This window comes from Protopterus annectens, chromosome 7.part0 (assembly GCF_019279795.1).
Source record: "Protopterus annectens isolate FY-2018-M chromosome 7.part0, PAN1.0, whole genome shotgun sequence".
NCBI lineage: Eukaryota > Metazoa > Chordata > Ceratodontiformes > Protopteridae > Protopterus > Protopterus annectens.
This window is the reverse complement of record NC_056739.1, coordinates 864,018,996-864,044,731: the sequence shown is the minus strand read 5'-3', so window position 1 is coordinate 864,044,731 and position 25,736 is coordinate 864,018,996. Positions and strand designations below refer to the sequence as shown.

General features: G+C 44.3%; 1 long non-coding RNA gene across 1 annotated transcript in view; it reads left to right on the top strand.

The window, feature by feature from the left end:
• LOC122806746 overlaps window positions 1-24,810 on the top strand; it is a 133,765-nt gene extending 108,955 nt beyond the window's left edge. Inside the window, exon 2 of the long non-coding RNA XR_006365550.1 lies at window positions 24,760-24,810. This is a non-coding gene — a long non-coding RNA (uncharacterized LOC122806746). The remainder of the gene's footprint in view (window positions 1-24,759) is intronic.
• The last annotated feature ends 926 nt before the right edge of the window (window positions 24,811-25,736 follow it).

Here is a 25,736-nt window from a genome sequence, read left to right as displayed (position 1 = left end):
CAACTGCTTTATTTGGACAGAACAAAGTCTTTCAGAAAATCAGAACAGCTCTTTGTGTCCTATGCTATAGGAGCTCAAGGAAAGCCAATTTCCAAACAGACAATCTCAAAATGGATAGCCCACTGCATACGCTTTTGCTATTCTTTTCATGGCAAAACTGTACCTACAGGCATCAGATCTCACTCCACAAGGGCCACGGCTACCTCTGCAGCTTTTCTCAGAGTTCCTACCAAAGATATTTTGGAAGCAGCCACTTGGAGTTCTGTGCATACCTTCTCCAAGCACTACCATCTTCCATTATACTCCAAATCTAGAGTGGGCTTTGCCACTGCAGTCTTGCAGGGCATTCTGGCTCCTCCTAGTTCCACCTAGTGCCTACCACCCCTTTCTTAGCTTTGGGATTCTACCCATCTATTATGACTGCAGCTGTATGCATGATGAACATAGTACAGTTTTGTACCTACCATAAATGTAGATGTTCGAGTGCTAATACAGCTGCAGTCCAGGTTTCCCTCCCTCCTTCTCCTCTTGGGACAGGCCTATTGGCTAACACCTCCTCATGCAACCTGATTGGGGTATTCATTCTTGATGTATTTGCTTGCACTACTGTATTTTGATTATATGGCATTGCTTTATTACACAAATTTATGTATTGCCTTCCTTCTGGGGGCACCTGACATCTGGGGCAAGAAAAACTGAAGAAAATTGCATCTGCTGGTTCTTTTATACCCCTGTCGCACTGACGTCAGGGAAGAAGCGACGACAACCGACGCCGGACCTAGACTTTGGAATTCGGCCGACCGAGGACCCGCCTGACGGCAGGAGAACCCATCTGTTATGACTGCAGCTGTATTGGCACTCTAACATCTACATTTATGGTAGGTACAAAACTGTACTTTTCCTGTTCCTTTCCTTGCTGTCTAGCTTCTAGTGAATGTTTATATGGTTTCCTGTGGAAGGCTCCAAAATATCGTGATATGGCACCTGACTTACTTCCTGTTCGCATGGTTTCCCCCTTAATTGGGATATCCCTTGCTCTATCCTGTTGTGGTGCTTTCTGCATTCAATTTTTCTACACTGAATCCTTCTCTTTGCAGCTGCTTCATAACCTCAATTTCTATTTCTTTGACTTCTCCATTGCTAATCTTTCTACTTTTCCTCTTAGTCTTCTTATTTTTTGTATTGTAAAGTTTTCCATGTCCGGATTCCTTTACCTATATTTTTCTTCAAATGTCTTTGGTGCTGCTCTTTTTGTATTGGGTAGTTTTGCTTTCTCCTTTGCCTAAATATTACACCATGTTAAATCTCTCTACCTTTTCCATGTCCATATTTCTTCTTCACATGTCTCGTGATCATTCTTTTCCTTATTTTGGGGACTCACTCCATCATGTTGTGATGTCGTCTGTGTTAGACCTGCTACATTAAATCCTTCACTTCACATGCACTCCATAACTCCAACTTTAACTTCTGCTTTACTAATCTTCTTTTCTACATTACATCTTTGTGGTATTAATTTTTTATTGTGAAATTTTCCTTATCTGGATGCCTTTGACTATATTTCTCTCCGAATATCTTTTGAGACTGCCTTCTCCATATTAGTTAACTTGGCTTTCTCCTTTGCATAAATATTGCACCATATCAAATCTTTCTTTCCGATTTCCAGATTCCTTTTTTATATTTTTCAAATGTCTCTAGGTTTTGTTTACATTTTCGCACTTCCTTAGATGCTTCTTTTTCTAGACAGATCAGAGTTTCCTGATCTGTATACTGTTTTCAAAAGTCTGTTGTACTAATGAACGCAAATTTTTATTTGAAGCTTTTGACAGTTTTTCCTACAGAGGTATTTTTCTTTCCTCTAATTTCTCTCAATCGTTTTGTATGTCTTGTGTCTGGAAATTTTGGGCTTTTTACATAATAGTAACAATACGTAATTTTTCTTATCCTCTTCCACTCTATCGTCTTTATGGCTCTTCTTTGACCAATCAGTTTTTGTGGACTGCTACTTCCCTCTACAACAGGGGGGCCATCCTCCCCCTGGGCTTGGCCTGGCCCATTGTAGGAATGTTTCTGATTCTACACAGTCATTTTCTGCCAGTCATGGCACCAGTGCGCCTACCAGGATTGGGCACTTTTTTTTATTCTGGGTCTTGTGCACAAAGCTATCTTTTTTTGTTTTTGACTTGCTTCTGTCCATGATATATGCTATATAAATGCAGTCCATGTATCTGTCTAGCTTTGGTGATATTTTTCTGAAAAACAGTGTTCTCTCAAAGGTACTCTCCAAGACTGGGGTAGAGACAAAGTGAGAATTGGTGATGTAAATCACGTTTCACTGTTGCAGTCATTACACTTGGGTTATCCTGCTGGCAGGCTACCCGCAGTCGGCCTGAATTCCAAAGTCTTGGTCCGGCGTTGGTTGCTGTCGCCTCTTCCCTGAAGTCAGTGCGCCAGGGGTATAAAAGATACAGCAGACGTCATTTTCTTCTGTCTTTCTTGCCGCATGGTGCCTGAAGCAAAAGCAGTTCACAAGTGCCGGTTGGCCGACTCCTTAGATTTTCAAAATCGAATTTCAGATCCGAAGTCTTCATTAAAGCTAAGTACCGCTAGAAACTTTTTCTTGCTCCAGACCGATGTCAGAAAAAGTTAACAATTGTATTTCTTATGGGAAGCAAATACCTCTTAAGGATTTTCACTCTTACTGTATTCCTTGCCTAGGCACTGATCACAACGTTGCTAGCTGTCTGTTTTGAGCTAAATTTAACCAACACACTTAAGCGTCAGTACGATTTTGCCTTTCATTACTTTGGCCGAAGATTCAATTATATGATGCCGTCGGAACAGACGACCGGAGTTTATAAAAAGCGCAAGGAAAAGGACCGGCATCAGAGGTCCAAAACCGATGAGGCTTCCACTAAGCCAGTCGACGAAGAAACAAGTACAGCATTCTCCTGGACAGACTTCCATGCCTAAAAAAACAGATGCTCAAAATGGCCGAAGACCTAATTACCTTGATCAGGGGTACCCATCTCCCTCCTAAGAGGCCTAGGCAAGAGACAGAATATGAATCTTCAGATCAGCTTTCCATTTCCTCCGATTCCTCTTCTGAGCAGGAATACTCTCTTCCTCCCTATGAGGATTTTGATGCTGAAGAATCTCTTCCTTCAGCCTCTCCTGAGGATTTTTCTTTTGGGGAAACCCTGCATACCATGAGGGAGCACTTCCACTGGGAGAGCCAAGACTACTCAGATTCAAAGAAAAGGCTTAGAGATTTCCTTTTACTCCAGTGCATTTGAATTTGAGTTCCAGGAACCTTTGGGCTAGGGCTAGAATAATGTACCCAATCTATGTTTGGGTAGTTGAAGTCTCCCATTATGGTGGTATTTTGTGATAGCCTTCCTGAAGACATTGGAGGATATGACTGAGTGGGGTTCTTGAGACTGGGAGGGTGGTCTGTAACATGCTACCAGTTGTATAGCAGTTTTGCCTATGGTTAGTTGCACCTGTATGGTCTCTGATGCTTCATGTGTTGCTACTAACCTGGAGGTGTGGGTGTCCTTTATGAATATGGACACTTCCCCCTCCCTTTGTGGTTCGGCCCGAGTTTTGGGGCCGAAAAGCATGATACGAGGTATAGCCTGGTAGCTGGGGTGCTCTCAGGAGCCTTGAACCAGGTTTCAGTTACTGCACAGATGTCGATGTTCTCCATGCTGAGGAATGCATCAAGTGCCTGCATCTTGAGTTTTAGACTTCTGGCGTTGAGCAGCATTACCCTTAGTTTTTTTTCCATTTTTGTTTTCTAAGGAGGTGGGTTTGTCTTTTGAGCCTTGCCTAAAAAAGGCACTATGGGGGTGTCAAGAGCCTTAGCCAATATCCAGAAGCCCAGTGGTGACAGGTGTAAGCCATCCTCATGAAGCAGCGTGGCTTGTCCAACATATCATCCCAGGCAGACAGACATTGGATCCCCTTGGAATGACACCAGTACTCGAGCCAATTGTTAAAGCTGATCATCTTGTCTTTGTATTGTGGTATCATTCTTGGTGAGGGCAAGATGCTGCTCAGGGTCATACCAGCCTGGGCTACATAATCGGAGAGCTCCTCTGTCTCTTTTCATGTAGTCCAGGGAGGTACGTCTCAGGTCATTCACACCAGCATGGACAATGACTGAGTCATATTTGTACTTGCTTTGGAGTGACCTGAGTGCGTGTGTTATGTGGTGGATCCTAGCCCCCGATAGACAGCTCACAGTCACCTTCTCCTTGTTCAGCCTGGTCAGTGGCACATCAGTGTGTACTGATTACTAGTGTATCAGGCAAGGTGTTTGGCCTTAAGGGCTGCGATTGGTCGACACACTGATTTTATTGAAGTATGTGTTGCATGTGTTTTGTTTTGAGGTGGTGGATTTTTGGATGTCTGCTTTGGGAGCCTCTGTTGTTTTGGTAAGTTTTTTATTAGAGCCTCTGAGTATGTCTTTGTGTTTTTATGTGTTTGGTTTACAGTTGTGGTAGGTCTATGTGGGACTGGGATTGTTGTGTGTGTGGTTGCCATCTCCTCCTGTCTGGCCATGCCAGCCCTGGGTTGAGAGAGTTCAGCCTCCAGTTTGGCTGTATAGTTGCATCTCTCACATGTATTTGTGTTTGTTGAGAGGAGGAGAGGGTTGTCTGTGTACATGAGACAATTGTAGCATTGTCTCAAGATGCCCAGATTGACCAGCTGAACTGGAGACTACGCCAGTAGTCTACCACTCGACATGCTAGAACAGTATAAGGGGTGTGGTATACCTTTAAGGGAAGTGGGTATTCACAGGGGTGGTAAGTAGATGTAGTGCTTTACTTAGTACGAGAGTGCTTACTTAGTAGAGAAGTATTGAGAACAAGTGCTAGGCTTGTAATACAGTGAGTAGTCTGGTTATACTAAGAGTAGAGCTTCCTTAAGGGAAAATTTGAAGAGCAGACTTGGCGGAGCCAGGAAAAGTTTAACCGGCGCTGTGCAAAGCCGTGCAAACGTGGATTTTAAACGGTGAACTACAAAAGAGCTAGGAATGGTCCCAAACAACCAATTACTACAGCTTCTTGTGCTGAGGTCACTTCCCCCAAGGACAGGTAGGCTGCTCAAGGCTCCCCACTCCCACTGGTGAGCAAAGAAACTTCCTTCTATCCAAGTAAGGTAATGGACAACACAGGAACTACACCACAGCCCAGAATACAGCAATGTCTGTAAACTGGTCTAAACTAGTCGAAGAAGGCGGGAAAACAAGTCATCCGACTTGAAATTGTCTTGGAAGACATTGTTCTTAGTAGCTTTAACATCTGCTAGGAGGGTTTCAGAATTGCAAGCTCTGACCGTTCGACCTCCATATATTATATTCCGTAAGGATAGAGTCTCCCTAAGAACTAATCCTTTCCTCCCTAAGGCATGCTCAGAACATAATCTAAACACAACTATTGAATTACCAGTATTCTTCCCCAATTACAGTAATAAATCAGATTACGTCAACTAGATGTCCATAGAATTCACCGATTTTTACCTGCACAGGACTAAAGATTTTAGGAAATCAGATTGTTTCCTTCTCAGAGAAAAACAAAGGCTTGCCTGTTTCCAAGGTGACTCTGTCTAAATGGCTTTCAGATTGCATCTCATTTGCTTACAAAAATGTTGGAACTTCCTGCTAAAGTAAAAGGCCAGCAGTATCAACTTCATATGCCTTCAAATCAAAACTCCCAATTGCTACCATTTGTGCAGCAGCTACTTGGGCAAGACCTCATACCTTTGTCACACATTGCAAATTGGATTTGGCCTCCCAGGACAGGTAATCCTTTGGGTCCACTCTGCTGAAGAGTCTCTTTGCTTGAGCCACCCGGGATAAAGGTGCTGGGGATGCTGTCCCATCCAGCAAGAATTACTGAGAGATGGGACAACATAACAATAAGATCTTGTGTACTTACAATAACGTTCCATGTTTGTAGTCCATCTTGCCTACATTCTTGCGTCCCACCCTCCTCCCCCCATTCCTGTATCTTGGAGGAACTGGTGGACTATCCATTATGCTGTCTGACCTTGTAGTCTGTCCACTTAGCATGGATAGTAAAACAAAGTCCTTTTGTTTGTATGTACATAGTTATTGATAGTATAATTACTATTATGTATTTAGTTTCTTGCAAACAAGATCTGGGGAATTGCTGTGGTGCACCATAGGATAGGGGATAACCTTGAGCCAGTAAAAGCTCTTGTGCTTTAGTATTGGCGGAGTCTGAGGCAAGGATCGGCTCCAAACCCATCCAGCAAGAATGTAGGCGAGATGGACTACAAACATGGAACTTTATAGTAAGTATATAACTCTTACTTATGGCTAAAGTGTCCATGGAAACCAACATGAATCAATCTATTCAATTGCCAGTTTTCTTTTCAAACTTTACTAATGAAGGCGAATGTATGCTGCAACTTCTTAATGTTCATAGACAACTACTTAGTCTTCACAGAATGAAACAGTACAGGAAGTCTGATCAGCTGTTTGTCTTCCTCCCCAAACGACTTGGGTCAGGAAATTTCGAAGATTACTGACTGTATTGCACCGATTTTTATTTTCAAAAAGGTTTGGAATCACCTTGTTCCCCTAGAGCCGGTTCCACCATATCGAAGGCCAATTTGTCTGCCCTTTGCCTCTAGAATTTCAGTTGATGTATGCACTGCAGCCACATGGTCAAAGACTCGTACCTTTGTTATACATTATAAATTGGGCATGGTCTCCAGAAACTGGGCTTCCTTTGGCTCAGCAGTGCTCCAGCATTGAGGGCCTCCCATGAGTGACGTGGCTAGTGACTGACCCATCAGTAAGGCAGAATGAAAAGGGCAACAGCAGATTTAGTAATGTACTTGCCATAACTTGGCATTTGTGTTGTCTATTTTAATTCTTCCTTACCTTCCCCTCCAACAATCACCCAGCCTCGTCTCTCCTGGAAGGATCGTTGGATGATCATGGAACCTTCATGTTCCAGATTTGAGCCTCAATCTTTTCTTGTGTCTGTCCCGTCTATATAGCTCTGTTCGCAGTAAGGCAGCAAACTCTGAGGTGTTGAGGGTGGTGTAGGTCATTGTGAGTAGAGGGAGGAGCTCAAGACTAGGATCCATGTGTTGAAAATGTGGCCGAATCTGATCCAAGGGTCAGATCTGTAATCCATCAGTTAGGAAGAATGAAAATGGGTAACACGGGTGCCATGTTATAAGTACATAATTACTAATTTCCTCTTCTCAGGTGAGAAAAGGCTTTTATTCAAGGATGTTTTTAGTGCCAAAGAGATGTTTTGAAACAAGTTCTGGATCAGTCTTCCTAAACCTGTTTGTAGTGGTGACAAAATTCAAAATGATGCCACTTCACAACCTGTTACCTTCTGTTCCTCATTCAGGTTTCCTGGTAACACTGTATTTTAAAAATGTACGTCACATTCCTGTCCATCTAGACTTCAGGTGTGTGTTAAGGATGTCCTTCAAGGATGCATCTGCAGTCCTAACATATGGGTTGTCCTGCCTCAGGCAGCCCTTCGGTCGGCCGGATTCCAAAGTCTGGGTCTGGCCTCGGCTGATGTCGCACTTCACCCGACGTCATAGCTGCTGTTTATTGGGTATAAAGGCATCAGCCGACGCCATTTTCCTCAGTCTTTCTTGCCGCGCGGTGCCCGAAGCAGAAGCTGTTCGCAAGTGCCGGTCGGTCAGATCAGAGATTTCTACTACCTAAGACTTCTAAAACGCTAAGTACCCCGTTGGGGACTCTTTCTTGCCTCAGCCGATGTCAGACAAAGTAAATAATTGTTTAACTTGTGGGAAACAAATACCTCATAAGGATTTCCACTCTTACTACCTTCCTTGCTTAGGCCCAGACCACGACGTATCAGCTTGTCTAGCCTGTGCTTCCTTCAACCGACGGACACTTAGACGTCGGTCGGAGTTTGCAGAGGAGTTTTTTGGTCCCGCTTTTGCATACAAAATGCCGTCGGAGACTCCGACTACTCAATTAGCTAAAAAGCGCAAGGAAAAGGACAGACATTCACGGCCCGCGGTTTCGGCTGAAACCACGGTTAGGCCAACCGCGAGTGTCTCTGTTTCGGCTGAAAGTCCCCGGTTCTTCCTTCGGCCGAAAGCATGCCTCCGATAGCCGAGGCCTCACAGAGCATGGCTGAATCTGCTACTGAATTTACTGCTACAGAAGCAGGCACCCAGGATTTGTCAGACACTATTCCTTTAGACATATCTACCCCTGCACGTGGGGCTGCTAGACCCCCTGCTTTTATGTCTATCAAGGCTTTTGCCAGGGCTAAAGCAGCTAAATCTTCTAAGGCCTTACCTGCTAAAACTCCCTCACATAGGCCTACCTCTAGTTCCCAAATACTCAGCCTGGCTGAGGATCTCATTTCTTTGATCAGGGGATCCCAACCTCACCCAGACAGGGCCTCTCAGCCCCCTCCAGATAAGAGGCCTAGGACTGAACCCCCGGAACCTCTCTACAGACTATTCCTCGGATGACTCAGACATTTCAGACCCTCAGGAAGGCCCATATTATCCTTATGAGGATTCTGATGCAGAAGACTCCATTCCTTCTGCTTCTCCTCCTGAAGAATTTTCCTTTGGGGAAACCTTGCATGCTATGAGGGAACACTTCCAATGGCAGGGCCAGGATTTTTCAGATTCAAGGAAAAGGCTAAGGACTTTTTTACACTTACCACAGCATAGGCCTTTAGCCATTCCTCCAGTACTAACAGTTGTTGATGATGCATATAATGATGCCTGTACTGCCCCTGATTCTCTTCCTCCGGCCCCTGCCAAGCCAGACAGATATTACAGGGTCCCGGACACACACTACCATTTGTATAAGGCTCCTGTTGCAGACTCTGAAACCATTTCACAGGGCCCTAAAGGTGTGGCAGCTGCCTCTGCCAAAAACCCTCTTCCCTCTGAAAGGGAATCTAGAGCATTAGAGAGATGGGGTAAAAAGGTTTATACTTCTGCTACTCTTCTCCTGAACCTATAGACCGCAAGTCCCTTCAGGATTTGGTACATAACTCTCAGCAGGTCAGTAACCATTTCTTAAAATGTGGCTATGATGCACTGGAGGCTTCTTTTAGATCAGCTATGACTGGAACAGTGATTCGAAGGCATGCCTGGTTAAAAGAACAATCCTTACCAGACCATGTTAAGTCAAAACTCCTAGATGCTCCCATGGAGAAACAAAGTTTGTTTGGCTCCCCTGCACAGGAGGTTCTAAAGAAGGTGAAAGAAAAAGCAAAATCTGTCCAAACAGTCAAGGATTTCTTACAGGTCCAACCTCCGAAGTTTAGCAGAAATTGGCCTTCGAAGAATTGGTCCTTTCCAGACCACTCCAGAGCGCAGAGAGGGAGAAATAGACGCCCAAGAGGCAGAGGTCAATCTAGGGGTGCCTACAGGGGACGTCAGTGGCAACCTACCAACCAGAGAAGTACTGCCACAGATTCAACTACAACCACTTCCACAGGACAGACACAATGACTTGGCTCTGGTTCCGCCTACCAGGGAACAACTGGAAGCACCCTTGGGCGGAAAGCTAGCCTTATTTTCCGACAACTGGCATTACATTACAGGAGACAAATGGACTTACAAACAATAGACAAGGGCTACAGGTTTCACTTCCACACTCTACCAAAAAAGAGAGGAATGCCAAATGTTTCAATATTTAGAACACTTTTCTTAGCTTTATAGTCCCCCCCCCCCCCAAGTGTGTCCAGAATATCTCTCTTGGATGAGAGATCTCGTACACAAGGTGAGATTCCAAGAGAGCATTCAAAAGTCTGTCTTGACCCCTTCACAGGATTGTGTTTCTGGGATGCCAGTTAGACATCACAGTTCAGAGTTTTGCTTCTGCAAGGAGAAAAAAAAGATTTTTAATTTAAATACATTTCTGGGAGAGATTGATGATTGTGGGTCTCATGGCTTCTGTGGTTCTCGTGATACCAATGGCAAGACTGCATATGAGAAAGATAGATTGGTATCTGAAATCATTCTGGTTCCAGCACTAACACCTCTTGTGTTTTTTCACATCCCAGTGTTTGGGTTTGTCCGAAGAGAAATCACTTGGTGACAGCAAATATTTTTAAATCTGAATCTCCTTTTATCCCACTGTCTTCTAAAGCACAGTCAGTCACCAAAGACATCTTGGACTATGCTTTGGGAGCAGTTTCAATAGTAATAAAAGTGGAAGGTTTGTGGGACACACAGGACAGTTGCAAGCACATAAATGTAAAAGAGATGAATGCCCTGGTCAAGGGACTCGACCCTCTGAATCATCATTGGTCCCCAGGGCCTCCTGAAATTGTAAACAATACATTTGTGGTACAGTAACAAGCAAAGGGGAAGCTAGGTTATACCCCCTCTGCAGACTGTTAGCTTGCTATGTAGCTTTATAGCACAGTCGCACTCTACAGGCATCTTGCATTCCATTAGAATAAAAATTGGGTGATGGACAAGCTGAGTATGACAAGGGCAGACCCTCACCAATGGAAACTGGATCAGGATGTCTCCCAATGGGGAGTTCCACAAGTAGATGTCTTTGCCTCTTCTGAGTCAAAGATTTTGCTCCAGGACACCATGCAAGAAGGCCTGGAAGATGCATGCTTTTTCCATTCGTTGAATAAGAATGTTTCTGTATATGTTTAGAGTCCCCCAAGGTAATTGTGTTGACTACCTTTTGGTCCAGGCAACTGTGGATGTTCGTATTTCACTGTTGCAGTCATCACTTGTGGGTTATCCCTGCTTGGTATCCCTCAGTCGGCCCGGATACCAGAGTTTAGCTTTTACCCTGCGCCGGCTGCAGACTGTTCCTAGTGCTAAGAAAAGAAGGCACTTGGCAACCCATTATCAACCTGTCCACGCTAAACATCTTCTTATAGGTCCCAAAATTCAAAATGCTAACTCTTCAAAACCTTTTACCAGTGCTGGGAAAAATGCATGACTAGCCACCCTAGACCTAAAGGATGCCTGCCTTCATGCACCCATAAGGGAGTCTTGCAGAAAATACCTATGCTTCAGAGCAGGTTCACAACACTTTCAGATGTTCTTCGTGTTTCACTGTTGCAGTCGTTACATTTGGGTTATCTGTTTGTAGGTAGCCCTCAGTCGGCCTGATTAACAAAGTCTTGGGTCCTGTGTCGGTTGCTGTCCCTTCTTCCATGACGTGAGGTCATCAGGGGGTATAAAACATGCAGCCGACGCCATTACATCAGCCTTTCTTGACGTGCGGTGCCTGAAGCAAAAGCAGTTGGCAAGTGCCGGTCGGCCGACTCCTGAAATTTTTATTTTCGAAGTTTTAGAACCGAAGTCTTCTGCTAAAGCTAAGTACCCCATTGGGGCAACTTTCTTGCTCCTTATCAATGTCAGTAAAAGTTAATAATTGCATTTCTTGTGGAAAGCAAATACCTCAAAGATTTCATTCTTACTGTGTATTCCTTGCCTAGGCCCTGACCATGACGTATCTTGCTTCGGTTTTTTGCTTTATTTAATCAGCGCACTATCCATCGTTTGTATATTTTTGCCTCTAAATATTTTGGCGCTCTGTTTATCCAGAAATGTCGGTTAGCCATTCGACTACTGGGATTCCGAAAAAATGCAAAGATAAAGACAGGCCGCCGAGGTCCAAAACTGCCGACAACACTTCTCCTAAGCTAGTCACCAGTTCGCCGGTACTCGGTGAGATGCTTTCACAGCCCCTGATACCCATTACTTCTGATTCACAGGCCTCTACTGAGACCCATTCAGAGTCCGGTATGCCGCGAGATGCTTCAACTATGGAACCCTCGGATGTCTCTACCTTGGATGGGTCTGGAGCCGCTGTGCAGGCACTGGCTTCTGAGGGTGTATTCAGGCCTATGGACTTGCATATTAAACCGACGCCTCCTTCACTTGGGCCTAAATCTCGAACCATGCCTAAAAATAACGACTCCCAGGCCACATGCTCAGGCCTCTATGCCTAAAAAAAACAAATAAGAATGGCTGAAGATTTAATAACTCTAATCAGGGGTAGCCAACCCCCCTTTCTAAGAGACCTAGGACTGAAGTTGTTTATGAATCTTGACCAGGATTCTGTTTTTTCTGATTCTCCTGATCTGGATTTGCCCTTATCTACTTATGATCTGGATTTGCCCTTATCTACTTATGAGGATTCTGATGCAGAGTAATGCATTCCCTCTGCTTCCCCTCCAGAGGATTTTTCTTGTGGGGAGAACTTTGCATACTCTAAGGGAGCATTTCCACTGGGAAAGCCAGGATTTTTCTGGTTCAAAAAAGAGGCTTGAGGATTTCTTACTCCTACCTACCTCAGCATAGGCCTTCAGCTATTCCTCATGTACTGGACATTGTTGATACTTTTTGGAATCTAGTTTGGCCCCTGATTCCTTGCCTCCTGTTCCCCGAAAACCTGACTGATACTACAGGGTCCCAGAGTCACACGAGTTCCTTTTTAAAAATCCTATTGCAGATCCCGAGACTATTTCACAGGGGCCCAAGGACATTAAGGCTTCTACTGCTAAAAATCCTTCCCCTTCTGATAGAGACTCCAGGGCGCTGGATAAATGGGGTAAGAAGGTTTGCACTTCTGCAACCTTGGCCATTAGGGCTTTAAACTGCCAGTTTCATACGTTAAAGTATCAGCAACATGTTATTGGATTACTTAAACAGAAAATGATGTTGATTCCTGACTGTGTGGAAAATAAAGAATTACAGGATTTAATGCATTCTGCTGAACAAGTTGGAAAACATACTTTGCAGTGTGGTTTTGATTCATTAGAGGCCTTTTGCAGGGCTGCTGTTACTAAGGTCTGTGCTCGGAAGGCATGCTTGGCTAAAGGAGCAATCCTTGCCTAATCATGTTACAGCTAAATTGTTGGATGCTCCCTTAAATCAGGACCACCTGTTTGGCAACAAGACTGAGGAGGTTCTTAAAAAGATGGAAGATGAAGCTAAATCTATGCAAACTGTTAAATATTTCTTGCAAGTTCAGCCTCCTAGATTTAGTAGGCACTGGCCCCCTAAGAATTGGTCCTTTCCAGCCCCTTCCAGGTCTTCTCAAGCCAAGCCAAGCCCAGTCACAGCAAAAGCCCCAGGTTTCAGTCCCAGGGGACACACAGGACTAAGCAGTGGGGGGCCTCCACTTCCAAATCTGGGAGTAATAAGACTCCCCCCATGGTAAACGCGTTGTCTCAGTGACTTCAGTTTAAAATTTCCAAGCACTTATCAACTGACTGCCCCTTTGGGGGGGAAGATTGCTCTTCATGCAAAGGATGGGGAAGTCATTGCCCAGGACAAAAGGGTTTTAAATAGTGTCCCAGGGATACAGATTTCACTTCCACATGTTGCCAGCACCAAGCGAGTGGCTGGACCTACCCCCAAGTCAGTGGGCAGAGGCCCAAAAACAAGTACTTTCTCTCTAAGCATGGGGGCTATTCAACTGGTACCGGAAGAGGAAAAGGGATAAGGTTTCTACTCTAGACTTTTCATGGTACCCAGAAAAGGCAATTCATGGCGTCCTATCCTGAACCTGTCTACTCTAAACACTTTTTTGGAAATTCCAAAATTCAAGATGCCGACTCTTCACCAATTACTTCCTATGCTAGGCAAACATGCCTGGTTGACAACACTAGATCACTAGATTTAAAAGAAGCATACCTGCACATCCCAATCAGGGAATCTTGCAGAAGATACCCACTCTTCAAAGCAGGCTACACGCACTATCCATTCTCTGCACTGCCCTTTGTGAATAAGTGCCTAGCTCCAGTTATTGAATTTTGCAGACAAAGAATTATTCAAATATACCCATACCTGGACGATTGTCTGGTTGACGACACTAGATCACTAGATTTAAAAGAAGCATACCTGCACATCCCAATCGGGGAATCTTGCAGAAGATGCCCACTCTTCAAAGCAGGCTACACGCACTATCCATTCTCTGCACTGCCCTTTGGCTTATCTGCTGCGCCCAGGGTATTCACAAAGTGCCTAGCTCCAGTTATTGAATTTTGCAGACAAAGAATTATTCAAATATACCCATACCTGGACGATTGTCTAATTCAGGTAGAAAGTCAGGACGTACTTTTGAATCATCTGGCCTTTGTACAAAGGGTTCTAACTTGTCTGGGGTACACCATAAACGAAAAGAAATCCCACCTGGTACCCTGTCGACAAATTATATTCCTGGGAGCAAGCTCGAATACAACGTCCCAGATGGCTTACCTCATGCCAGAGAAACAAATTCATTTGAAAACCTACTTCAAACAAGTGGCCACAAAAACCCTGCTGTCTACAAGACAAATACTGCAAGTCTTGGGGTTCATGGCCTCCTGTATTCTTCTAATGCACACAGGTGGAAACTGGAACCAAGGATTTCCAACATGTTGACAAGCAAAAGGGGGAGCCCAGATGTAGACAGGTTTGCCTCTCCCCAGAACTACCAATTGGACAAATTTTGCACAAGGACTCCCCACAAGCAAGCCTGGAAAGTGGATGCTCTGTACTTCAGCTGGAAAAACCTATCTGTCTATGCCCCCCCCCCCCCACACCTCTGCTTTCCGAAGTACTACTAAAAACCAAACCGGACAAACCAAGGATTATTTTGATTGCTCCAGACTGGCCACGCCAACACTGGTACTCCCTCTTGCGCAGTGTCACGGTTATCCCCATGGCACCTGCCTCAGACTCCTTCCCTGTTGTCTCAGCAGGAGAACCAGATTCTGCACCCTCAGCTTCTAACACTGTACCTTGCAGCCTGGCTAATTACATAATCTCTCCTTTACCATCTCTCAGTAAACCTGTGATTGATATCATTTTAGAGGTAAGGAGGCCTAGTACTGGAAAATCTTATGCTGAAAAATGGAAAAGATTCTGTGCCTGGGACCAATCTCAAGGGATGAGCACAGCAGCGCCCAATTTACCTCAGATTTTACAATACTTAACTGAGATGCTTCACAAGGGTCTTTCTTTTTCCTCCATTAAAATCCACACCTCAGCCATTTCAGCTCATTATAGCACAGAACCTCCCCTCTTCTCTCATCCACTGCTCAAGCACTTCCTCTGAGGGGCCAGAAATTTGAGACCCCCCAAAAGAGCTCCAACCCCAGCCTGGGACCTTAACTTTGTTTTGGAGAAACTCACTCTACCTCCTTTTGAGCCAGCTGCTACTGCAGACTTAAAATTTCTTTCTTTGAAAACCGCTTTTCTTTTAGCAATCACTTCAGCTAGAAGGGTGGCTGAATTATAGGCCCTTATGGCAGTGGAGCCTTTCATCATCTTTCATGCGGACAGTGTCACTCAGAACCAATCCATCCTTCATGCCCAAGGTAGTAACCAGTGTAGCTCTTAATCAGTCTATTCGTTTGCCAACCTTCGTTCCCAATCCACAGAACAAAGGGGAACGGATACTGCATTCCTTAGATGTGCACAGGCAACTTAGATTCTACTTGGACAGGACTAAACCTCAAAGGAAATCTGAACTGCTGGTGACATTTGCTGCAGGGACAGAGGTGAAGGCTATTTCAAAGCAAACCATTTCTAAATGGATAGGCCATTGCATTAATTTCTGCTATAAGCACCATGAAAAACCTATCCCCCAAGGGATCAGACCTCACTCCACCAGGGCTGCATCTACCCAAATGTAATGATTGCAACAGTGAAACACGAAGAACATAGTACAGTTGTGTACCCTTACCATAAATGTAATGTACCCTTACGATAAATGTAGATGTTCGAGTGTATTCAGTGTTGCAGTCCTGGTTACCCTCCCTCCAGCCCCCTAACTTCTTTTGGATATACCTCTAGTTTCCTTTACTATGCTCTTTGGTGTATTTGCTCTTTTTTTTTTTTTTTTTTTTTTTTGTGTTGGAGGTATATCATTGTACTTTTATATTTAATTGCTCCCCATTAAGGGGGCATCTGACATCTGAGGCAAGAAAAACTGATGTAATGGCATCGGCTGCATGTTTTATATACCTCTTGACGACCTGACGTCATGGAAGAATGGACAGCAACCGACGCGGGACCCAAGACTTTGTTAATCAGGCAGACTGAGGGCTACCTGCAAGCAGATAACCCAAATGTAATGACTGCAACAGTGAATACACTCATCTACATTTATGGTAAGTGTACACAACTGTACTTTCTCTGCGCTACCTTTGACTTGTCTACGGCTCCCAGGGTCTTCACAAAATGCCTGGCCCCAGTGATTGCCCTTTCTCCCTTCTTTTGAAAAGGCCAGGGGCAGTTACCACAGGCTTTTTCACAGAGTGGATCTAATCGCACAAGAACAGGGATGTTTGATGCACCTGACACACTCCTCCAGGGTTCATTTGTTGGTTATTTCAGCATGTCTGCACATGGATGATCCTCTTTCAATGCATTCCCATATAAAAATGTTTTTGAAAGGGTTTTGCACAAGAGGCCTGCAAGAAACTGGCGAGGCCCCTCCTTGGGATCGTAAGTTTGAGTTGGAGAAGCGAACAGTTGCTCCATTTGAACCATCTAACCTGGCTGACTTGAGGTTCTTAACAGAAAAAGTTTTACTGATTGCTCTGACCTCTGCAAGAAGGATATTTGAGTTGCAAATGTTTGTGGTGAGTCATCTCCTTTTATGCCTAAAGTGTTGTCTGTGTTTACTTTAAGCCAAACTGTCAATCTCCTGATTTTTCTTTACTGAACTTAAAAATGAGGGGAAGAGAATAAGCCAGACAACTCTGGTACTGTTTTGATTAGCACTAAATCTCTTGGATCTTCATGTCAAGTTATTTATTATGAAGGTAAGAAGGGGCAACCTGTGTCAAAGCAGATTATTTCCAAATAGTTGTCTAAAACCTTTTGTTATACTCATCGTAACAAAACTGTTCCAGTCAGAGCAGGCTTTACTCAGACCATTCTCCAAGGCCTCCTGGACTCTTCTCTTTCCACTTCCTAAAATTTGTCAGCTACAGTAATCTACCCGTATATCTTGGGCTACTGAAGCAGTGATCAACATGAAGAGTACAGTATGGTTATGTAAGTTAAGTTACCAGAAAGATAGATGTTCAAAATGATCACTGCTGTAATATCTGATCCCTCCCTCTGCCCCCCTTTCCTTCATGGTGCATTTTTGCCAAGGTACAGACTTTCATGTATGTATTTATTTTGTTCCTGACATTGTTCTTTGAGTTCAGCCTTCCTTTCTCTAGTAACATGAAAGATCTGAAGGGTTGGTGCAGAAACTTCTGTTTTAGTCAGCTCAGCTTGAGCTGGTTGACTGGGCCCTTGGAAGTTTGCCTGAAGCTTTGGAAACTGGCAGGATACAACTGCAAAAACTTGGACTACTGCAGCAGTGGTCATTTGAACATGTACTATTATGGTAAGATTACTTGCACAACTGTACTTTTTCTTTCATTTCACAGGACACTACTTGTTTAGTGCATTTTTGGATGTCCTTCAAGAATGCAACTGCAGTACTTACATATGGGTTGTCCTCCCTCAGGCAGCCCTTCGGTCGGCCGGATTCCAAAGTCTGGGTCCGGCGTCGGCTGATGTCGCCTCTTCCCCGACGTCAGAGCGACTGGGGTATAAAAGCATCAGTCGACGCCATCTTCCCCAGTCTTTCTTGCCGCGCGGTGCCTGAAGCAGAAGCAGTTCGCAAGTGCCGGTCGGTCAGCTCCTGTGTGTTCAGTTACCGAAGTCATCAAAAAGCTAAGTACCCCGTTGGGGAACCTTTTCTTGCCTCAGCTGATGTCAGATAAAACTGCAAAAGCTAATAACTGTTTGTCTTGTGGTAAACAAATACCTCATAAGGACTTCCATTCTTACTGCCTTCCCTGCCTTGGCCCAGACCACGACGTCTCGGCCTGTGCGGCATGTGCATGCTTCAATAAGCGCACTCTCAGGCACCGGGCAGAATTTGCTGTAGACTTTTTTGGGGAAAATTACTCCTATATCATGCCGTCGGAACAACCGACATCACTTATTTCCAAAAAATGGAAGGACCGGGACCGACATTCTCGGCCCGAGACTTCCACCGACACCATGCCAAAACCTACCGTGAGTGCATCTGTCTCCTCAGAGGCGGTAATTCAACTGCTCCAGACCAACGACACCGCTTTACCGCACACTTCGGTCCCGGAGGCTTCCCCGGTGCCGGTTGTTGATTTTCCTCCTGAAACCGAAACCCAAGTTTTGCCTGACACCATACCGGTGGACAAAGTTACTCCTGCACGTGGGGCAGCTAGGCCTCCGGTGTTTATGTTCATCAAGGCCTACACACATGCTAAGGCTGCCAACCAGGCTAAGTCTCTCCCTCCTAAATCTTTTTCTCAGGGTCCCACTTCTGATAAACAGATCTTGACTTTAGCTGCAGATCTTATTTCATTACTCAGAGGCTCTCTGGCTCATCCAGAAAGAGGTTCTCAGCCGCCTGCAGACAAAAGGTCTAGGGTTGAGCAGACAGATACCTTTTCCTCAGATGAAGCCTCTGGCGACTCAGGTCATTCAGATTCCCAGGAAGAATCCTTCCAGGCCTACGAGGATTCTGATGCTGATGAATCTATTCCCTCTGCCTCTCCTCCTGAGGATATTTCATTCGGGGAAATTCTCCACTCCATGAGAGAGCATTTTCAGTGGCAGGGCCAGGATTTCTCAGACTCCAGGAAAAGGCTTCGTACTTTCCTTAAGTTACCCCAGCACAGGCCTTTAGCTATTCCACCTGTGTTAGATGTATTGGATGATGTGTACTCAGACTCGAGTGCTTCTCCGGATTCTCTCCCTCCTGCTCCTGTCAAGCCAGACAGATATTACAGGGTTCCTGAAACTCATAAACATCTCTTTAAGGCCCACTCTGTTGACCTAGAAACTATTTCCCAGGGGCCCAAGGGAGTGGCCACTTCCACGGCCAAAAATCCTTTGCCCGCTGACAGGGAATCTAGGTCCCTGGAGAGGTGGGGCAAAAAAGTTTATACCTCAACCACCCTTGCCATGAGGGCACTTAACTGTCTTTTTCATATGTTTCAGTATTAGGATTTCTTGATGGATGATTTGCAGAAAGTTAGCCTCTCCTGAGCCTTTAGATAGAAAGGCCTTGCAGGATTTGGTTCATAATACTCAGCAGGTTAGCAAGCATTTCCTACAGTGTGGTTATGATGCATTGGAAGCTTCATGTAAGGCAGCTATGACAGGGGCTGTCATTCGTAGACATGCTTGGTTGAAAGAACAGGCATTGCCAGATCATGTTAAAGTAAAGCTTCTAGATGCACCTCTGGAAAAACACAAGCTATTTGGTGCTAATGCTCAGGATGTGTTGAAATCAATTGAGGAAAAGGCTAAATCAGTACAAACAGTCAAAGATTTCATCCAGGTTCAGCCACCAAGGTTCAGCAGGAATTGGCCTTCGAAGAATTGGTCCTTTCCAGACACTGACAAGTTCCAAAGGGGAAAACACAGGCGTGCTCGAGGTAGAGGGCAACACAGAGGCTCCTACAGGGGGCGCCAATGGCAACCGACTAATCAGAGAAGTGGCGCAGGGACTTCAATTGCTCCACAGGGACAATCACAATGACTTGACTTTGACACCGCCGACCAAGGCTCAAAGAGAAGCACCTTTAGGTGAAAAATTATCCTTATTTTCAAGAAATTGGCACGTTTTAACAAAGGACAAATGGATTCTGGACATAATAGACAAAGGTTACAGGTTCCACTTCCATACCTTACCAACAAGACAAGGCATGCCAAACCTGCCACAAAATTAAAGGGCAGAGGCACTCATACAGGTTTCAAAACTGCTACAAATCAAAGCAATAGAAAAGGTTCCTCCTCAGGAACAAGGCCAGGGATTCTACTCAGGACTGTTCCTTGTTCCAAGAAAAGAAAAGCAATGGAGACCTATACTGGACTTGTCTGTTCTAAACACTTTTCTCATTGTGCCAAAATTCAAAATGCTGACATTACAGCAACTTCTTCCCATGCTGGGCAAGGGGTCTTGGCTGGTTACTCTGGACCTCAAGGAGGCATACCTGCATGTCCCAATTAGACACAGTTGCAGAAGATACCTCAGATTTCTTGCAGGGTCAGAGCATTATCAATTCTCAGCATTGCCTTTTGGCTTATCTACTGTGCCCAGAGTATTCACGAAATGCCTGGCATCAGTAATTGCACACTGCAGACTCCAGGTGATACAAATATACCCTTACCTGGACGACTGCCTTATACAAGCGGACAGCAAGCAAGCCTTGATAAGAAACTTGAACTATGTCATTCACTTACTACAGGCTTTGGGATACACAGTCAACATTCAAAAATCAAGACTACTGCCATCCCAACAAATAATTTTTCTAGGAGCCAAACTGGACCCAAACTCACAAATGGCTTTTCTCACAGAAGAAAAACAAGAACAATTACCACATTACTTCAAAAGCCTAGCAAAGCTCACCAGATGACTGCAAGGAAAATCCTGCAGGCTCTGGGTTTCATGGCATCTTGCATTCTTCTGATTTCACTGGCAAGACTACACATGAGAAAAATACAGTGGTACCTAAAAAGTTTATGGTCTCAACACAGCCACAACTTAGAAGCAATTATTCCACTCATTCCATGTCTACAAAAGGAATTTTTGTGGTGGGCACAAGCAAGCCAGCTAAACAAAGGCTTGTCTTGCAACAAACCTCAAACAAGCCAAACCATTACAACAGACACCTCAGATCATGGATGGGGGGCGCACATGGAGGGCAGATGCATTCAAGGGCAATGGGCACCCCGGGAAGTGCATCTACACATCAGTCAAAAAGATGTTGGCTGTGATTCATGCAATCGAGGCCTTCGAAAAATTCCTTCAGCAAGGTCAACTGCTAATAAAGACAGACAACGCCACTGTTATGTGATACATAAACAGGGAGGCACTCATTCTTACCCCCTCTGCAGGCTAACAATGACTCTTTGGGAAGAGGCCCTGAAACTGAACATACAGTTGCAATCCCAGTTTGTTCCAGGCAAGGACAATGTTCTGGCTGACAGTCTAAGCAGAAACATCTTGGATCCGCACGAATGGATGTTGCATCCAGACATTTTTTCACAAATAACTCATGCATGGGGGAGGCCGGACATAGACCTCTTTGCCTCGCACCTCAATCATCATCTGAAGAAGTTCTGCTCGAGGATACACCATCCTCAAGCCTGGAGAATGGATGCTCTCTCCTTCAGCTGGAACTCTCTTAACAATCTATGCATTCCCACCTCTACCATTAATGACCAAGGTGTTACTGAAGATCAAAGCAGAACAACCGAAAGGCATTTTGATAGCTCCAGACTGGCCAAGACAGCACTGGTATCCATTACTAAGGAGCATAACTCGCACCAAGCCGTGGCCCCTGCCTCAATGGCCTCTGCTTCTGACTCTGCACAATTACATGACGTCTCATCCCAACCTGCAAATATTACAGCTGACAGCTTGGAGGGTTCAATGATTTCTCCCTATATCTCTCTCTCTCCAAGAAAGTTCAAGAGATCTTACTTGGAAGCACGCAGACCTTCCACCAGGAAAACTTACTCAGCCAAATGGAAGAGATTCAGCATCTGGAATGCCAGCAAGGGTCAGGATGCATCATTAATGAGCATCCCACAGATACTAGAATACTTGGCAGAAATGCTACATAATGGCCTTTCATATTCTTCCATAAAAATACACGCTTCAGCAATTTCAGCAAAATACAACAGTGATCCACCTGTGTTTTCACATCCTTTGCTAAGACAGTTTCTAAGAGGGATTAAGAACCTCAAACCTCCCAGAAAACCCCCAGTGCCTGCATGGGACCTCAACTTCGTGTTGGAAAAATTAACTCTCCCTACTTTTGAGCCAGCAGCATCTTCAGAATTGCAATTTCTCTCCTGGAAAACAGTTTTCCTGTTGGCAATTACCTCAGCAAGAAGAGTCTCGGAGATACAGGCCCTCATGGCAGTACCTCCATTTTCATCAGGACAGAGTTTCTTTAAGAACCAATCCTTCATTCATGCCAAAAGTGATATCCAGGGTGTCTCTAAATCAAGCAATTCACTTGCCTACCTTCTTTCCCAATCCTCAAAATAAAGGAGAAAAGCTGCTGCACACTTTGGACATACACAGACAATTGCGCTACTACTTGGACAGAACAAAAGCCAACAGAAAGTCTGACCAACTATTTGTAGCTTATGCTGCTGGAGTACAAGGAAAGGCAATTTCCAAACAATTTCAAAATGGATTGGACACTGCATCAGATTCTGTTACTCTTTCCATGGAAAAGGTGTGCCAGCCAATATCAGGCCACACTCCACCAGAGCTATAGCCACCTTCACAGCCTTTTTAAAAGGGGTGGCTACAAAGGACATTCTAGAAGCTGCTACATGGAGCTCCGTGCATACATTTTCCAAACACTACAACCTGCCTTTATATTTCAGATCCCAAGCAGGCTTTGCTTCGGCAGTCCTGCAGGGCATTTTAGCTACACCATCTTTATCTAAGATCCTACCACCACCAGCTTGGCTATGGTATTCAACCCATATGCAAGGACTGCAGTTGCATTCTTGAAGGACATAGTACAGTTTTGTACCTACCATAAATGTAGATGTCCGATAGATATGCAACTGCAGTCAGGTTTTCCCTCCCTCCTACCCCTCTGTAAATTATCCTTTTTGGGTCCACTCCCCTTTTCCAAATTAGCTGGGGAAACCTGTTATGGTGTATCTGTTTATTACTGTTGTGCATGTCTGGAATTTTTTATCCAGTCTCTAATTTTAGCCTTCTTTGGAGGGCACCTGGCATCTGGGGCAAGAAACACTGAAGAAGATGGCGTTGACTGATGCTTTTATACCCCAGTCGCTCTTGACGTCAGGGAAGAGGCGACATCAGCCGACGCCGGACCCAGACTTTGGAATCCGGCCGACCGAAGGGCTGCCTGAGGCAGGACAACCCATATGTAAGGACTGCAGTTGCATATCTATCGGACATCTACATTTATGGTAGGTACAGAACTGTACTTTCTGTTTGCTACTTTTTCCAGGGCTGTAGCCACAGGTAGTTTTGAGGAGGTTTGCCTGGCTGTGTTCAGAGCCTTCTGGAAGATGTAAAACATCAGATTTTAAATTCTTTGGATAGACAGGTTTTGGACTTGCAATTTCGGTTGTCATAAAGTGATGAGGGGGTAAGCTAGTTCAAGGAATTTGTCAGATTTTTTTGCTCCTCCTTTTTCAGGTTTTCCAAGGATTCTTTATCTCTTGTCCAATATTGGCAAGAAACAAAATAAACAGATGTTTAAAAAGCAATGGCAAAGTGGTTCCAAAAGGAAAGCAGGAGCCCCCTCATATCAAAGGACAGTCAAACCGGTCAGAACAGCTTTAAGGGACCATGGTTTCTCCTCCACCCTGGCAGTCCCTCATCTCTTCCAGAAAGTGAGTTTCTCCATTTTTCTCTCTAGTAACGAATAATTTTAGACAAATGACAGTTGGAAGAGATGTCTCCCTTTCCCAGAGTTATCCCTCATTCACCAGACCAAACTTTTCTATTTCCTTCTGTCCTACAACACCATCTGTCTCAGGGAGTAGTAGACACGGTTCCTCTTTCCCAGTTTGGGAAAGGTTTTTTATTAAAGGATGTTTTTGCTGTCAAAGAAACAAAAAATGCCTGGAGACCAGTTCTTGAGCGATCTTTCCTAAGCCAATTTGTGATGGTGCCCAGGTTTAAAATGTCGCTTCTTAACCTGTTATCCCTTCTTAAGTTTTCTAGCAACACTAGTTCAGATTCATCCCACCCTGTGCATCAGCTGTCCATACTAGAGCAAGTGTAAGGTGGACTTCTGGTTACTGTCCCACCTGGGATGAATTGTATTAGGGTAGGTCTTGCTGTAGTCACCAGAAACATTTCTGGAGTTTATCTAAGGCAAGAAAGACCAGAAGATGGCACTGGCTGGTGAGCCAGTGATGCCTTGATGTTGGTAATGTAGAGTGTTTTTGGTGGGTCAGGAGGAAAAGGAGACTGCTCTGGAAGTCTAGGAAGGCCATTGGGCTCCTACAGGCAAGATTCGGTAGTGCAACACTGACAGCTGCAAATATGGTAAGTGCATTCACAACTGTACTATAAATGTGTTTTCCCCTAGAAGTATGCAGCCATATTGGTTCCACTTGAAAACATCGAAATTCTAAACCATCAAAATTCATATGGTCGAGACCATATCTTCGAGTGTTTAGAACATCGATGTCAAGGGGAAGAAAGTAAAAAAGGAAAAAGCTAGTGTTTCTGCAGGACAGCAAGGTGCCCTGCACACTGTGTCTGTGTGCCATCCCTGTGATGGCACTGCAGACAGGCTACGGGAAATCTCCCGTTTAGCGCTTCTGCATGTAGCACTAAAATGGAGATTTCCCTTTACCCCACTGTAGTGCAGTCTCAGTTGGTATATTAAAGTTGGGGGGGGGGGGGTGAAACTCTGTGTTCTGGTCTCTGTCAGAATTTCGATGTTTCAAGCTTTCAATGATTCAAAGTGGAACCGCAATATCATGCCCTTTCCATTTAGGTTCACATCCTTATCTAGGGAAAACATGCAATGCCAGTAACTTTGCCTACTGTGGGGAGAAGGGAGTAAAACTTAACCCATAGAAGGGTATGGCATACCATTACGTTGCTGTTTTGCTTTGCGTATGATTTATGATTTCAAGTAATGTATGTAGGTTTCCTTTTAAAATTTTGTTTCAGTTGGGCAGAAGTAATCAAGACTTTCCTTTATTTTGCAGTTATGGCAGCCATTAGAAAAAAACTGGTTATAGTAGGTGATGGTGCTTGTGGAAAAACATGTCTCCTGATTGTCTTCAGTAAAGATCAGTTTCCTGAGGTTTATGTTCCTACTGTTTTTGAGAACTATGTAGCGGACATTGAAGTAGATGGAAAACAGGTAAGTAGTAAAGGTAAAAAGGCATTTTATATATTTTTTTCATTTTCTGTTGCATTAAACTTACATGCACGTGCCTTGAAGGCCCATTATTTTAGACCCTTCCCTGTAAAGAAAAGCTGAAATGCAAACCAGACTGACATGGTTTTATTTCTGCAGAAATTAGATCCGCTTTGTATTTTCTTAGGAGGAAAGTACGGAGCATGTGGTTACATATAAATTAAACCTGCATGCTTATTTGTGTTTTTCTTTGTTTGAATTTGATAGTGTAGCAACTGCCTGTACAGCAGAAGCCATAATTCTCCTGGATCCAGATGATTCATGGTGCTGAATGCTGCTATAGCCACCCTTGACTGTTTACAGGCTATAGCTCTTCATTCCCACATAAAAGGCTAGTGTAGCTTCATAGTTCCCAGTCTTGTTACTGCTGGGGTTGGGGTGGGGATATGCAGGTGTCTGAACTTTTCTCAGGAAAACTGCAGATAAACTTTAGACTTTTTCCAATTTAAAAAACTATGCAATTACCATATACAGAATGCGAGCTAGTTGGTTGCAGGATGCATTTCTCTGACTCACGATCCTGAAGACAGTGTGTATGATTGTCATTTCACCTTTTGTAGGATTTTGGAGGAAATCCTGAAAGTTGTGAAAACATTGAATGTCTGAATCAGGATATGATAGCTTTTTAATTTTCATGTTGCCTGTAGCTTACATTGTCAAATACAGTATGTTTGGGGTCTATCAACATTTACATATCTTGCAGTTTCTTGGCTTCATTACATGCAGTGGTTGTTTATGGGTGGATTCCTAAGACAGAAAATC